Genomic DNA, 14,175 nt, shown 5'->3' on the forward strand with positions numbered 1-14,175 from the left:
TTCTATATTTTTGACGGAAGGACAGTCATGAACTTTATCATAATTTTTTCTCGCCAAATTGACGAGGTAGTGTCCGCGGCTTCCCTTCATTTCCTGAAAAAAGTACCAATATTTGCTTACTGGGGTGAAGATTAAAGTAATCCTAAAATTATGTTATTTGTTAATTTTTAATTTGGGGACTCCTAGGTACGTGCATTTATATCATTACAACATTGGAATCCCATTTCTAAAAGAAAAAGAAAGAAAAAAAAATTGAAAAAATACAGCAGAGTCGCGCTAATCCGAAAATCCGGTTAATACGAACACTATTTACTTGTGGAGAGAAAAAAAAATGCATCTAAACCTAATAAAATTTTGTTTCAAACAGTTCAAAAAAGCAATTTTCAATGTTAAAGGACGAAAAGAAAAGATGTTTTATCGTGGATTATTGTTGTGAAAATAAGGAAAGTAAAAAAAATACGGCTACAAAATACAAAGAACTGTACGGAACGTTAAAGAGTTAAATTTAATTATGTAAATTACAACTATTATGTAGTGTATAAATTTAAGTAATCTTAATGTGTTTAGTGAGAAAATTCGTTAGTCACAAGTAAAATACGGGTCTAGTATTTATAAAAAGAAAAAAAATTATACGTTAGTTTCATGTTAGTACACTAAAATGGCAAAAATTCGAAAAGAAATGATTGTTTCTCCTTGAAAACACGAATTCATTTGAGATATAAACATAGTAAAATTTTATAGCTGAAAATACGGAACAATAGAACATAGAATGAAACCAAAGAAAAAACAGTTCTCAGTAGCTTACAAGAATTGCTAATCTGGATTCATTCAGAGAGGAGAAAAAAAACTACGTTACTGACTCATTCTCGAGTACAGTCAATATTACAGAATCATGTTTTTATTGAGTTATTGCCCGATGTTCACGTATTGTCGGTTAATGCAAAATTTTCGTAATATGAACAGGGTTTGATTCCAATTTGTTCGAGACTCTAATATAATAATTTTTAAAAGATTATCTATAACTTTTATGCAAGACTATCACATTTTGAATTACAATTAGATAACGACCTGAAATATTTTGTTTAAAACTATAACAACACTGGACTTAAGTGTTTATCTTAAAATTGAGTAACATTCGTTTATGAAAGAGTGTAATATGTCAAAATGTAATATTATTGCACAAAAAATAGTAGTTAGCAGACTTCTTACCTTTTTCGGGAAGACAGTTATATTTTGGTTTGTAATAGTTTTGCTCAGAAAAGTGCGATGAAACTCTTTTCTTCACTGTCCACTTTTTGAGATATGATAGTCTTTCACAAAACAAACGAACTTTCTGAAGCGACTTCACAATGCTAACTGAAATGTAATGGTCTTTCTCAAAACTTGTCAAAAGGGAGGGGAGATGTCATAGTTTCAAGCAGAGCGCCCTGGCGGTTTGAATAAAAGTACAAGTTAGAACAGTGTTCCACATAATTTCTCACACGATTTTGAGTTATTCTATCGATAAAACATAAAAATCACATTTTTGAGATGTAATAGTCTTCTTCCAAACCGACGATATGTAACTTCGAAATTTCGGTCATTAGTTTATTTTCGTTTAATTTAACTTTTTCGAAAGTTTTTTGAATTTCTATTAAGTCGTTTTGATCGAGATTTCCGGAAATATATTTTATTACTATACCAAGACCGTCTACTAAACCTCTTTTGAATATTTTAGTGGGTCGTGCATACATTCTAAGTTTGTTTATATCTTCTGAAAGCAATTCAACATCTCTTTGATAGGTTTTTGCCAAAGTTACTGTTGAGTCGTCCTGTCTATTGGCTAAATGAACTTGATTTAAAACTAATTTACTATATGAATTTTCGATTTCTTCGATATTTATACTAAAATAAATCTTATGATAGTTGACCTTATGTTTTCCTAATTCTAAATTATCTAAAATGTAACCTGGTGGTTCAATTGTTTTGACTTGAAGTGCCTGGCTGGCTATCTTCATGGTTAACCTGGAAAGATTTGGTATTTTTAATCATGTGTTTGCTGATTTTTTTAAATTTTTGAGAAACTATTTTATCATTTGATCTATTTGTGTCTACTAATATTTTTTTATGTTTTGGTTTAATTTTATTCCGTGGTTCCATATCTAGGTAATCAACGTTTGTTTTGGGGATATCATCTTTTCTTTCTAGATTAATTTTATCCAGTTGTTCTGTTCTTTTTGTAAGTTGTTTTTGATAAAGGTTATTAAAAAATGGAATAATTTCTGTTTTTCGGTATTCGTTGTAGTCTTGGTAGATTTGTTTACGAGGATCGATTTCGTGTAGATTTAAACTTTCATATGGTCCATATAAGAGTGAAAATGGCGTAAAATTTGTTACTGAGTGAATGGATTGGTTATATATAAGAATAGCAGTTGTAACTAAATCAGTAATATTTTCTTTTGATTTTGTTTAAGAATTCTCAATTTTTCAGTTAAAATTGAATGTGCTCTTTCTATGGGAGAATTGCCGGTATGAGATTGGGGGGGAGGGGTTGTATAGTGAATTTTAATGTGGAAGAGTGACATGAATTCCTTGAAGGTTTCACTTGTAAACTCCCTTGCATTGTCGCAAGTTATTTGTGAAGGGTAGTTATGATGGGAAAAATAATGACGAAATTTATTAAGTATAGTGATTGAATTCGAATCATTAATTTCGTATGCTTGGAGGTATATGGAGGATAAATCGAGTATTGTTGAAAATTGTTCATTTTCTATACAGAATACGTCTATGTGAAGGTTTTCGAAAGGTTTTTTAAAAATTAGAGGGCCGGAAAATGGTATTTTTCGAGGATTCCTATCGTATTTTGAGGTGAGTCATAATTCGCAATAATTAATATGGTTCGTTACTAATTCTTGAATTTTTGGGAAATAATACAAGGATTGTATGTGCTTTATAGTTTCAGTAATACCGTTATGGATTTCTGAATGATAATCTGAAATTAATCGAATTTGTTCATCTTTACAAGTTATATCTTTGAGAAAGTTATTTGTTCTAATTATTTTCACATTTGGTTCTAAGATTTTAGAACATTGTCTAGATGCAGTATTAAGTAGCGAATCGTCAGAACAGTATATATAATATGTCTTTTTTGGATCAATTATTTCTAAAAACATTTGGCTTAAGACATTATCATCAGATCCTTTCCTAAAACTAAAAATATACCGGCTATTACCAAATAGTTTGGAATAATCGATATCATTTTTATCTCCGTATTTTAGGATTATTTGAAAGTGGGCTGAATTTAAACATTTCTCTGAGATTGGGAAACCAAAAACTGGGTTTTCTTGAGCAGAATGTCTAGTTTCGCCTGAAGCGGTACTTTTGTTATCTTCAGATATTTTACTTAAAATTTCGTTAGCGTAGCTAAGCGCTAGATTTGTGTCGGAATTTGCTCTCGCAATCATCGATATCAGCATTCGTGTATATTTTTCGATTTGCGGGGGTTACAATATCACTTATTATGTTTATTTTGGGATTGCGTTTAGGAGGATTTTTATGGATAGCGTTGACTTCAACTCTAGATAATGCGTCGGCAACGTAATTTTCTTTACCTTTCTTGTATTTGATTTCGAAATCGAATTCTTCTAATTTTAATTTATCTTATTAGTCGTTGATTGGGTTCTTTAAGAGAATGTAGCCAGATGAGTGGCTTATGGTCAGTCTCAATAACGAATTTTTTGGAGTACAAGTATGGTCGAAAGGTCGAAACTATCGATAATAGCTAAGAGTTCTTTTTCGGTGGTGCTATAATTTCTTTCTGCTGAATTGAGCGTTCGAGAGTAAAATGCAATTGGATGAGAATCTTGAGAAAGTACACTTCCTATCGCGATATTTGAAGCGTCTGTCGTCAAGGTAAATGTTTTTGTGAAGTCGGGGTATGCTAAAACTGGGGAGTTACAATGAAGTTGTTTACATTTTTGGAAGGCACTTAGATATTCTGGATCATTTAGATCTAATTTGGTTCCTTTTTTAAAGTCTTGTTTATTGGATATGTTATTTTTGCAAAATTTTGGATAAATTTACGGTAATACGAGAGCATGCCAAGAAATGATTTTATTTGTTTTTCAGTTTTGGGCAAGGGTAAGTTTAGTATGGATTCGATTTTATTTGGGTTAGGTTTGATACCATCAGGAGTTACGACGTGGCCTAAAAAGGCAACTTATTTTCTGAGGAATTCGGATTTGTCTATTTGAACTTTCAGATTATATTTTACTAGTTCGGTAAATATTTGTTTTATATGAATGATATAGTCTTGAAGGGATTTAGGGAAAATTACTATATCGTCCATGTAATGGCCATTATCTACTGTAAATGCAATTTTTTCTGCCGAATCTGGGTGTATCTCGATTTGGTGGAAACCTTGTGCTAAATCTAATGTGGAAAAATAAGTGCTTCGACCAAGACTATCGAGAATTTCATCGATACGAGGAAGGGGGTCTTCGATAGTTTTTTCATTTAGTTTTCGATAATCGATCACTAATCTAAATTTCTTCTTTCCACTGGCATCCATTCGTTTGGGGACGAGAAATGTAGGGAAACTGTACGGGGATATACTTGGTTTAATTATCTTATTGTCTAGAAGTTTTTGAATCTGACTTTGAATTTCATGTTTTAAATGATAGGGGTATCTATCTGATTTTTGGTAAATTGTTACGTCGTCGACTGTTCTAATATGATGTTTAACTGCATGAGTGAAAGTTAAGTTGGAGTTTTCGTTATAAAATATGTTTTTAAATTTTTTGCATAGAGACATTAGTGCATCTTTTTCTTCGGGATTCAGATGATCCGTTCGAAGAAGTTTAGAGATGTCAATATTATTATAAAGTAGTTTAGGTTTTGTTTCATCAAATTTTGATGGAGGTTGAACTTGAAGAGGTTCATGGAAATCAATAGAAATATTATTTAATGAAATCTCTTGTTCTATAGGTATTTTGCAATAACCGTTTCGGGCTAGAGTTATACATTCAAGTATTATCAATTTATTTAATTTTAATTCTGTAAGTACTATAGGTACATTATCTATGTTTACAGGAATATTCAAAATTCTTTTATCTAAAGATTCAGAGTAAGGGGTGAATAAGTTTGGATTAATCTCCAAATAGAAGGGTATTTTAATATAGTTGATTTGTAGTGAATTAATGAGTGCTTTTAATTTATCTAATTCTTGACTACCTATTAAGGCATCGAATCTATCACGCCAAGATACTATAAACGTATCGAATATGAATTTAATGCTGAATTCTTTCAAAAGAGGGTTAGCTGAAATTACCATTATAAACTGTTTTAATAGATTTAACGGAAAATTTGGATTTGTAAATATATTCAGAAAATAATTTATAAGCTGTTTCTGGATTTATAATAGAATTGCTTGCACCGGGATCAATCAGTATTTTCAAGTCTAAATGTGGAAGATATATAAATGGGAGTTTAGGAGCTGAATTAATATTATTTATGTTAACTCCGAGTCTGGTAATTAAAAATTTTCGTTTTCATCGAATTGTTCGTTTTGGTTGCTATCGGATGATAAATCTTCAAAATTTTGGTCGTTGTTTTCTACATTGAATAATTCTTCGGAAATTAACGTTCGGAGGTCCTGTTTGTCTAAACGAATTATGTTGGGGTCTAAAGGTATTTGCAGTAGATATACTCATTGGGGTTGGTTTATAATTACTTGTAGAAGGTTTAGATTGTCGATTAAAATTTTGGTTATTAGGAGGGTGTGTTTGTCTGTTATATGATTGATTGTTTGGCCTTTGATAGTTAATTTGATAATTAGATCTTTGAAAGTTATTATATATATTAGATTGTCTGTTATCAGACTTTTGAGTTATTTGTGGTTTTTGAAACGAATTATGGAATAATGGTTGTGGTCTCGGTGATGGATTATAAGGAGTAGTTTGTTTTGAAGGTGGACGATTTCTTTCGGTTTTCTGTGATCTGAGGAAGTGGGCGAACTCGATTTGGGATCTTTCGTTTTCTAATCTTTTGCATTCGTACAGGGCTTGCTCAAGAGATGAAATTGATATATGAAGTATATGATCTCTGTAAGGATTTAAGAGACCCGCTTTGAATACCATAAGGGCTTGGTTAGCATACATAATTTCTTTGGATACTCTAACTTCCTGACTATCAGAATTTATAGCTAGGTGCTCTTTAAGGACTTATATATGAGAGATATCGTTGTGAAATTCGGAGAATTATTGGGAATGTGATTGGATAGATGTATCCAAATCGTGTGCTAATATTTCTTCGGACCTAGGATCGCCAAAACGAGTGACAAGAGCTGATTTTAAATCGGGCCAATTATCAAAAGATAATCAAAAGATAAAATAAAAAAAGCTTAGATTTCACTTGCTCTAACAAAGGAGGGTTGAATAAATTATTATTGTCGGTTTTTAAAAAATCTATGTATTTTCAGACTGTCTCAGGAAATAAGCTAAATCTTTAGAACCACCATTATATGTTGGAACAATGTTGTTCAGTGTTTGAAGTTCGTTTTATATACAATGGAGATCAGGATCGATCATGACTTTTTGACATGTAAATTATTTGACACTAAAGTATATTTTTACAAATGGAATCAATCTTATATTATGGTACGAATATTATGAAATTCGGAATTAATTATTAGCCAATAAATTAGAAAATAAAGGAAAAGACTTACAGGAGGATACACTGGATACACCTTGTCTCGAATTCTCTGAGGAACTTGAACCGTTTCTTGCTAGAACAACCCTCTTCTTCGCTGAATGAATAATCGGGTTGGAGTCAGCTTCTTTTCACCACACTGTCACTTAATTCACCGGAGTTTTTTTTTTGAGTTTTGAGAATACCGTCTTAATTTCTTGAAAGAAAATGTAGACTTTTACCGCACTGAAGGGGTGTATTTCTACAGACAGTATCCTGTTCGCAGCGCCAGTAATATTTTAAAAGTAAAGATTTACTTTTATAAAAAAAACTTTATTAACTCGATGACTACAACAATAGGTGATAGAATGAAGACTGTATCAATGAATTAACAAACATTAAATAAAATGAAAAATGCTGAATACAGTAAAGTGTAACAAAATGATTGTTATTTTAATTACAGGATGTCTACATATGTCTGCTGATAACATAAAAAATATTCTCAGGTTTTATGAGAAAACTAGAAATGCTGAACACAATTAAATATAAAAGAAGTAGTATCTAGATAGTTGTTAATAGGATGTTTCTACACATGTTTGCTGATAATGTTAGAAAATTATGATCAAGTTTCTTTATAAGAAAATAAGGTGTATGGATTGCACTGTTATCACTCAATTATATTGACTCGCGTAAATCAACGACACTCGATACCATTGTTAGTATTATCTATTTTCAGTTGTATGCGCCACACATTTCTCGTAGTAGAATTTAACTTATTTTTTTAGCAATTAAAATTATTTTTTCCAATTTTGACATATAAAGTTACACTTTTTAACCTTTTTCGCCATTGTGAAACATCTTGCTTTTCGTAACTAGTTAAGAAAAGTAAAATATTTCGCAACTAGTGATGAAATGCATATTTCGCCACCAAATACATGACACTAAACAATAGTTACTTACGTAGTAACGAAGTAGCAAATAAAAAAAACATACGAGGGATGCTTGAATGGACGTTTCTATTACCTTTCACTTTAATTTATATAGTCACTCTTATTCAAAATTAGAAAATACATTGTGTAAAACACGTTGGGAAACACTTTTATGCTTTACGCTTTAAATACGCTCGTTACGGAAAATAGTGCTTTTCCAAACTGGTTGTACAAATAACTATTATATTCTTTAGTGGGATTTGAAAACGTATTAAAAAGTTACTGAACTAAATATTTCATATTATTATTATAATGGTACGAAAATTTATAGTCATGTAAGTGCGCGTTCAACACGAGATTTAGATTTTCTCATAATATTTAAACAACCTACCTATATTATCCGAATCCTGTGTGAACCCTGGTGTAGTGCAGGTGGTGTTTATCTTCTCAGCTGACGTATCTAAAAGTAAAAATGAGATATTTTCATTTAGTCATATCTACCATTCCCTCTCTAGTATATTATTATGTGATGCAGAAAAAGAAATCTGGAGCGCCAATTTATTTACCAAAAGTCATTACAGCATCTTCTTCAGTATTAATATTATTCTTGGATTCCTTCAGCGATTTAGATGGTGATTCGTCATATTTATTAGAAGGAAATGAGAAGTCTGTATTGATCTTTATGACTTCTTCATTTCAGTAAATTTGCTGGCCTCATAGCCGCCCTTTTCGTGTTCCACAGCATCTGCAAAGATAATAAGAATGGTAAACATTCATGTCTACGTTCAAATTCATGATAAAGCATTATCCATTTAATCCATTCATCACTCACCTGGGAGGGTATATGGTTATACTTCTCATGGATTTCTTACACCGTATTTAGAAAAAATCAGTATGCTATTGAAGAAGTTAAAATAAGCATTGAATTTATCAAAAAATTAGACATGGCACAATGTTATTTTCTTTTAGCATCTTTTATTAGTATTGAAGAAAATAGTAAACCTAGAAGGACATAGTGTATGTGTATCGTTACACGATTACAAGAGTATTTTTTACCTATCCTAAATTTCCCAACTCGCTTAAAAATTTCCAACTTTCCCAACTGCCCACTGCGAGCGGGGAGGCTTCCCCTATCCCTCCTCCCGCCAACGTGACGCCGGTGACCCCGAATAACTTTTGTGGGCACACTTAGGATCGATGGGGATTTTTAATGGTAAACACTAGTTCTCCTCCAATATTTGGCTTTCGGGAATTTTTGTTATTTGACCCCTATTCTTATGTCTAAACTGACCGGTCTACAAAGCATTGCGCCGATTGAAATTTTCCCCAGATCGTCAAAGTGTTCAAGATGACGAGGCAGTGGGCGATCGTCTTCTATCAATGATGATCTTGTTGAGCTTCGTTTCACGATAACGAAACTGAGTAGCCATTTCGTTTCGTGAAATTTATTAGAGGATTCGGAAAAAATTATGTGGTTTTTCTAACTTTCCCGATTATAATTATTTAAGATCAAATGGACATATCTAAAAAACCTGTGTGTTATATTTTTAGGTTAAAAGAACTTATTCTCCTTATTTGTAAGACCTCTTGAGATGGAATGAAACAAAGTTCATGCAATTTCTTGGTTCAAATATTGCATCCAATGAATCTGTTATTTTACTATGCAGGGTTCTTGAAATTAAAATTAATGAAATCAAGTTAAACCAAAGTTAAATGGATCTCTCACTAGAATTTTAATTTGTATGCAATTGCAAGATCTTGCATGAAGCAATCAGGTGAGTTTCATCTGCGCATGCTTTTGATCAAGATGTATGGCGTCTTGCATAGCATTGTACGTTGTCTTGCAAGTGGAGTCGAGTGGCCTTAATAAAATCTAGAGTATTTAATGGGAGGCATTAGTTTGATTACCATTGCTCGAAATACGAACAAATTTATAGTTTTATTCATATTTAAATGAACTTTTCTCTCCAAATTCTACTAAACACATTACATGTTTCATTTATAATTAACGTTTCATGTATGATCGTTTTTCATTATTTTTGCGTCCTCTTTGTCGCTTGTTATACTGTAATTTGCCATTTTTATCAGCTTTGTATGATTGTCTTTTTCCTTAGTTATATTGGTGTTTGTATTGTTTTTTTTTCTAAATAATTGTAACAATAAAGATTTTCGAGATTTTAAATAGTTTTTGTACAAATCCTTTCTCAAAAGCAATTTGTGGTGGTTAGGAAGAGGCAATGTAAATGTGATTTGTTAAACTTGAGCTAAATTGTTGTTGTTATCGTTTTTATCAATATTTATACAATGGTACAAGTACCGCTTTTATTTTTTTCATTTAATGCAATGAGCGTGTTCATTTTATCCATGGTACCGTTTTGTAAATATACATATATTATATTAAGATCTAATTGTAAAATATTCCATTTGTATTTTTATTAAGATAAATTAACTCCTATATAAAATGTGTCATTTAAATATGACATTTGTCATTTTGACAGCGATAAAAATGGTGCATAGCTTTTTATCACCGATAAAAATGTCTGTTCCTCTTAAGCGTCTACATCTACTTTAATTTCTGCCCTTTCAGTTATTTAAGTATTGTTGATAATTAATACTAATACCAACATGGGTCATTTTGGAGAAATTTCGACTCAACAAATAACAAAAAATATGGAAAAATCAATCCCGCAATCCACAAAAATACTAAAGCGTCAGTATGGAGACAAACAAAAGTTTTCTCGAATTTACGAACTATCGAAAATAATTCCATTACAAAAAGTAGCAAATATATTAAATTATCGGGCCTATAATATGAAAAAGAGGAATGGAGAAGATTATTAATCATATGCAGTTAAATCAATTTGGAATTCAACTGCGAAGATGATTCCAGAAAAATATTTCAATGAATACAATATTAAATTTGATCCTTTTACTGACAATTTTTAAAGAAGCTCGTGATGTGAGAAATAGTAAACGGGAAGAATTACAAGTTATTCCAGAGAAAAGAAAAGTAAGTTCTGTAGCTGTAGCATTGAACAAGAAAGATATAGTAAAATAGCAAAATTGTGGAATATAGACAACCCAGAGGAATTACAAAAAATATTCTTTCATATAACTTCTTATGAATTAGATTGGAGGGGGGAGAAGCTGCAAACTGTAAAATTTACAATTTTAAAGAAGACAAAAACTTCAACAAGAAGATTTAAGTACAATACAATATTTTCAAAGACGAAACAGGGTGGTTCGAAAAAAATTGGCAGACAGCAAATGGATAACAAAAAATTAATGAAATGAAATGAAGGTATTTGTCCCGTTGTTAAAATTACTGTTACAAAAAAGAAATGAAAACATAACATCCGAACGACTTTTTTTAACTCCAAATCCCTTTTGGAAAAACAAAAATTCTAAAGGTTGGTACAAAAATGTTCCACTAGGTATTAATACGATATCTACTTGGACCAAATATTATGCAATTAAAATTGGACTAGACATTACAAATAATAAAATTACCAATCATTCGAACTGTGCTAATACAGTTTCCCAGTTAGCCAAAGCAGGAGTCAGTGACCAAAAACTTAAAAAGATAACAGGACACTCATCATCATCTTTTATTAAACCCTACCTCCAAATTGATGCTGAACATCAGGAATATCCTATTAGTTCCTTACGAGTCTCGAGTGAGAAAAATCAAAATGAACATTCTACGGGTACATGTGTGAATACCAGAGAAAAAAATTTTGAAATCAGTACACCAAACCAAACACTTTATAACAATTGTGTATTCAGTAACTGTTAATTTAAATAATTTGATTGTATTAATAAAGATAATTATTGTTGTTATTCATTCATACATTCGGTCGATAATTTATCTTGCCAAAAAACACTCGAGCTTCTCTTTTAAGGATAAATTCCTTTTAAACTCAAAATTTTTCCATCAATAATTTTGCTGTTTGGCAAAATTATTTCATTACAAAAAGAAATTTATCCGATAATAAAAAAGCTCTTGTGTTTTTACTGTTGACAAACAATTGAAGCAGGTGACTTTTATTAGGTAAAAGTTCGATCTATAATTTCGAAGCACCAATTCTACATAATTCCACCAGCACACAATAAAACTTGTCGCTGGAATCGACCTCTCTGCGATGGCTTCTGGTAATTGTCGCAAGTAATAATAGGTTTGTTCTTGGTAGTCCAGTTCAGTACAGTTCCAGTGTAGCTACTAAAAACAAACCTAATGCGTCTGATAAAACGATAATCATTCAGTCGAATGTTTCGATTGAATGTCGCTTAATTCGTGTGGCATTATTTGATAACTTTTATAAATCTTACTTAATGATTTTAAATGACGATGTTTGGTTTATTTAGAAGGCCCAAGGGAGTAGGATCATCGGAGATTGCTTGTACTAGGTTGGTTTTTTACTGCTTCCCTTAAAATCTCAATATCCCACGCAAGTGGAACGATCTGAGCTGAACTGTGTCTTCCACTTCAATTTCACATATTCTTCTTGCTACTACGGCTGCTTTAAACTTGTTTCTAACAATACACGAATTTCATATTTATTGCACTGTCGTGTTTCAATAAGAGCGCAAGATTTCAGAGTTCAATAAAACATGGTTTTCTGTAGCAAAGTATTAAAATATTTTTGGATTTAGAAAATATACATTTGGGAGTTATGTATGAAACAAAATATCTTGTAAATGGCCTCCACGGCTTTGTTGGCATATGCCCCTGACAAAAATTTCAATAACGTTATTGAATACATGTGGTGGTATTTCATTTAAATAGCTTCTTATTTCAATTTTCAATGCTGCTGCATGCTTATTGGCATAAACCTATGACTTCAGATAACCCCACAGCCACAATTCTAAAGGTTGGAAGAGCGTGTAGGCCAATTCTGGTAATCAAATCGGGAAATGACATGACCAGGTGTAAACTCGTGCAATACCATCAATGTTTCACATGCGGTATGACATGTGGTACCACATGTCAAGATCAATAGTTTCCAAATAAGTCACATGAAATTATCATATCACAATAACATTCACCGTTACTACAGTACCTTCTTCGTTTTCGAAGAAAAACGGTCTAAATATTTCTCTAGACCATAGGTGGGGAACCTGCGGCCTCCGCGAGGTTCTTGTGCGGCCCTTTGCCACCTAGTACAAAATGGTAAAGTTCGTTTCAAACAACTATTGTACATCAACGCCATGACAGTTGCGCGAAAAATCCCGCCAAAGACAGTCATATTGTCTGACATGACGTCAAAATACTAGTCTGAAACGGACCCTAACACGCATGAGCGAAGAACGCAAATTACAGATGCACATTTAGAGGATCAATTAAAGCTGTGTGTTACGAAGCTTGATCCAAATATACAATTACTGTCAAACAAAAAACAAAGCCAAATAAGTCACTAACTTAGTGAATAAAAAATATTTTTTTATATTTTTATATTATTTTATATGTATACTATATTTAAAATTTTGTAGTATTATACTTTATTTTTTCTATATAATGCAATAAATTGTTAAATCTATAAAAAAACTATAATAATTTCACAAAAGTCACTTTCTTAGATCAATCAGCCTATGTGGCCTCTCTTATTGCTGCCTAATTTAAATTTGGTAAAAAGGTTCTGCTCTAGACCATAATGCACAATATACAGTAACCTGTTGTGGATGTATTGCTTTCTGATAAATCATTCGTGGATTTTCCAAGTCCCAAATGCGACTATTAACGAAGTCATCGAGTTAAAAATGGACCCCATTCCTGAAAATTATTTCTATTGCAAAAGATGCAATTGGTGAATTTCTTCCCTGTTCATGGTCTACTAGCAGAAGTTGTTGAGTCATGTGGATGTTGTAGGCATGCAGGTGTAAATCGTTAGTGAGAATTCGCTGAAGAGTGCCTGTTAAAATGTTGCCAATTCTTGTTCTAGATGTCGAATTGACGTCTTTCGCCTTTAAGTCACACTCTCTCGAACTGCCGTGATGTTTTATTCTGAACGACCTCTACCAACTGGTATCGTGTGTTTCACATCACTAACCGAACCAGTACTTTTGAATGTTTTTAATTATTCTTTTCACAGTATATGACTTAGGCACATTATTTCGATCGAAAGGTGGACGCGCACTTTACGAATAGTGGCAATTAAACTTTCACAATTTTGATAATAATTTGTGATGATCAAGACGCGTTGTTTACTAACTAGACTGTCAGTTAAAATCATGGAATATTATTACTATTAAAGATGGCGCGCAACTCAAATCTTGCTCTTTTATTGGATCACCCGACGTACAGCGTCGTCTATAAGCAAAATTAAAATTGAAATTCGAAGAAAGTAAAACAATTATTGTAGGTACTATTCATTGAAGTAGACACTAGTCTGTCATGTTTAAATTCAGGCGTAGTAGATATTATATACTTCTGAGATATCCTCCGTATGTTCATTCACGTTTATTTTACAAAACACAATAATTATTTTTTGTTTAAATAAACAATAATTTAATATTTCCAAATAGTTTTATACAGGGTGCTTCTATAAGCTCTACAAATAGACAACATGAAGGTCCATTAAAA

The 14,175-nt window shown here is 31.8% G+C and overlaps 1 protein-coding gene and 1 long non-coding RNA gene across 2 annotated transcripts in view; both read left to right on the forward strand.

Moving 5' to 3' along the window:
• The window catches only part of LOC130902171 (uncharacterized), a 30,624-nt gene extending 19,687 nt beyond the window's left edge, over positions 1 to 10,937 (forward strand). Inside the window, exon 2 of the long non-coding RNA XR_009060363.1 lies at positions 10,183 to 10,937. This is a non-coding gene — a long non-coding RNA (uncharacterized LOC130902171). The remainder of the gene's footprint in view (positions 1 to 10,182) is intronic.
• Positions 1 to 14,175, forward strand: part of LOC130902167 (klaroid protein-like) — a 47,550-nt gene that overhangs the window by 30,006 nt on the left and 3,369 nt on the right.

This window comes from Diorhabda carinulata, chromosome X (genome assembly GCF_026250575.1).
Source record: "Diorhabda carinulata isolate Delta chromosome X, icDioCari1.1, whole genome shotgun sequence".
Taxonomy (NCBI): Eukaryota; Metazoa; Arthropoda; class Insecta; order Coleoptera; family Chrysomelidae; genus Diorhabda; species Diorhabda carinulata.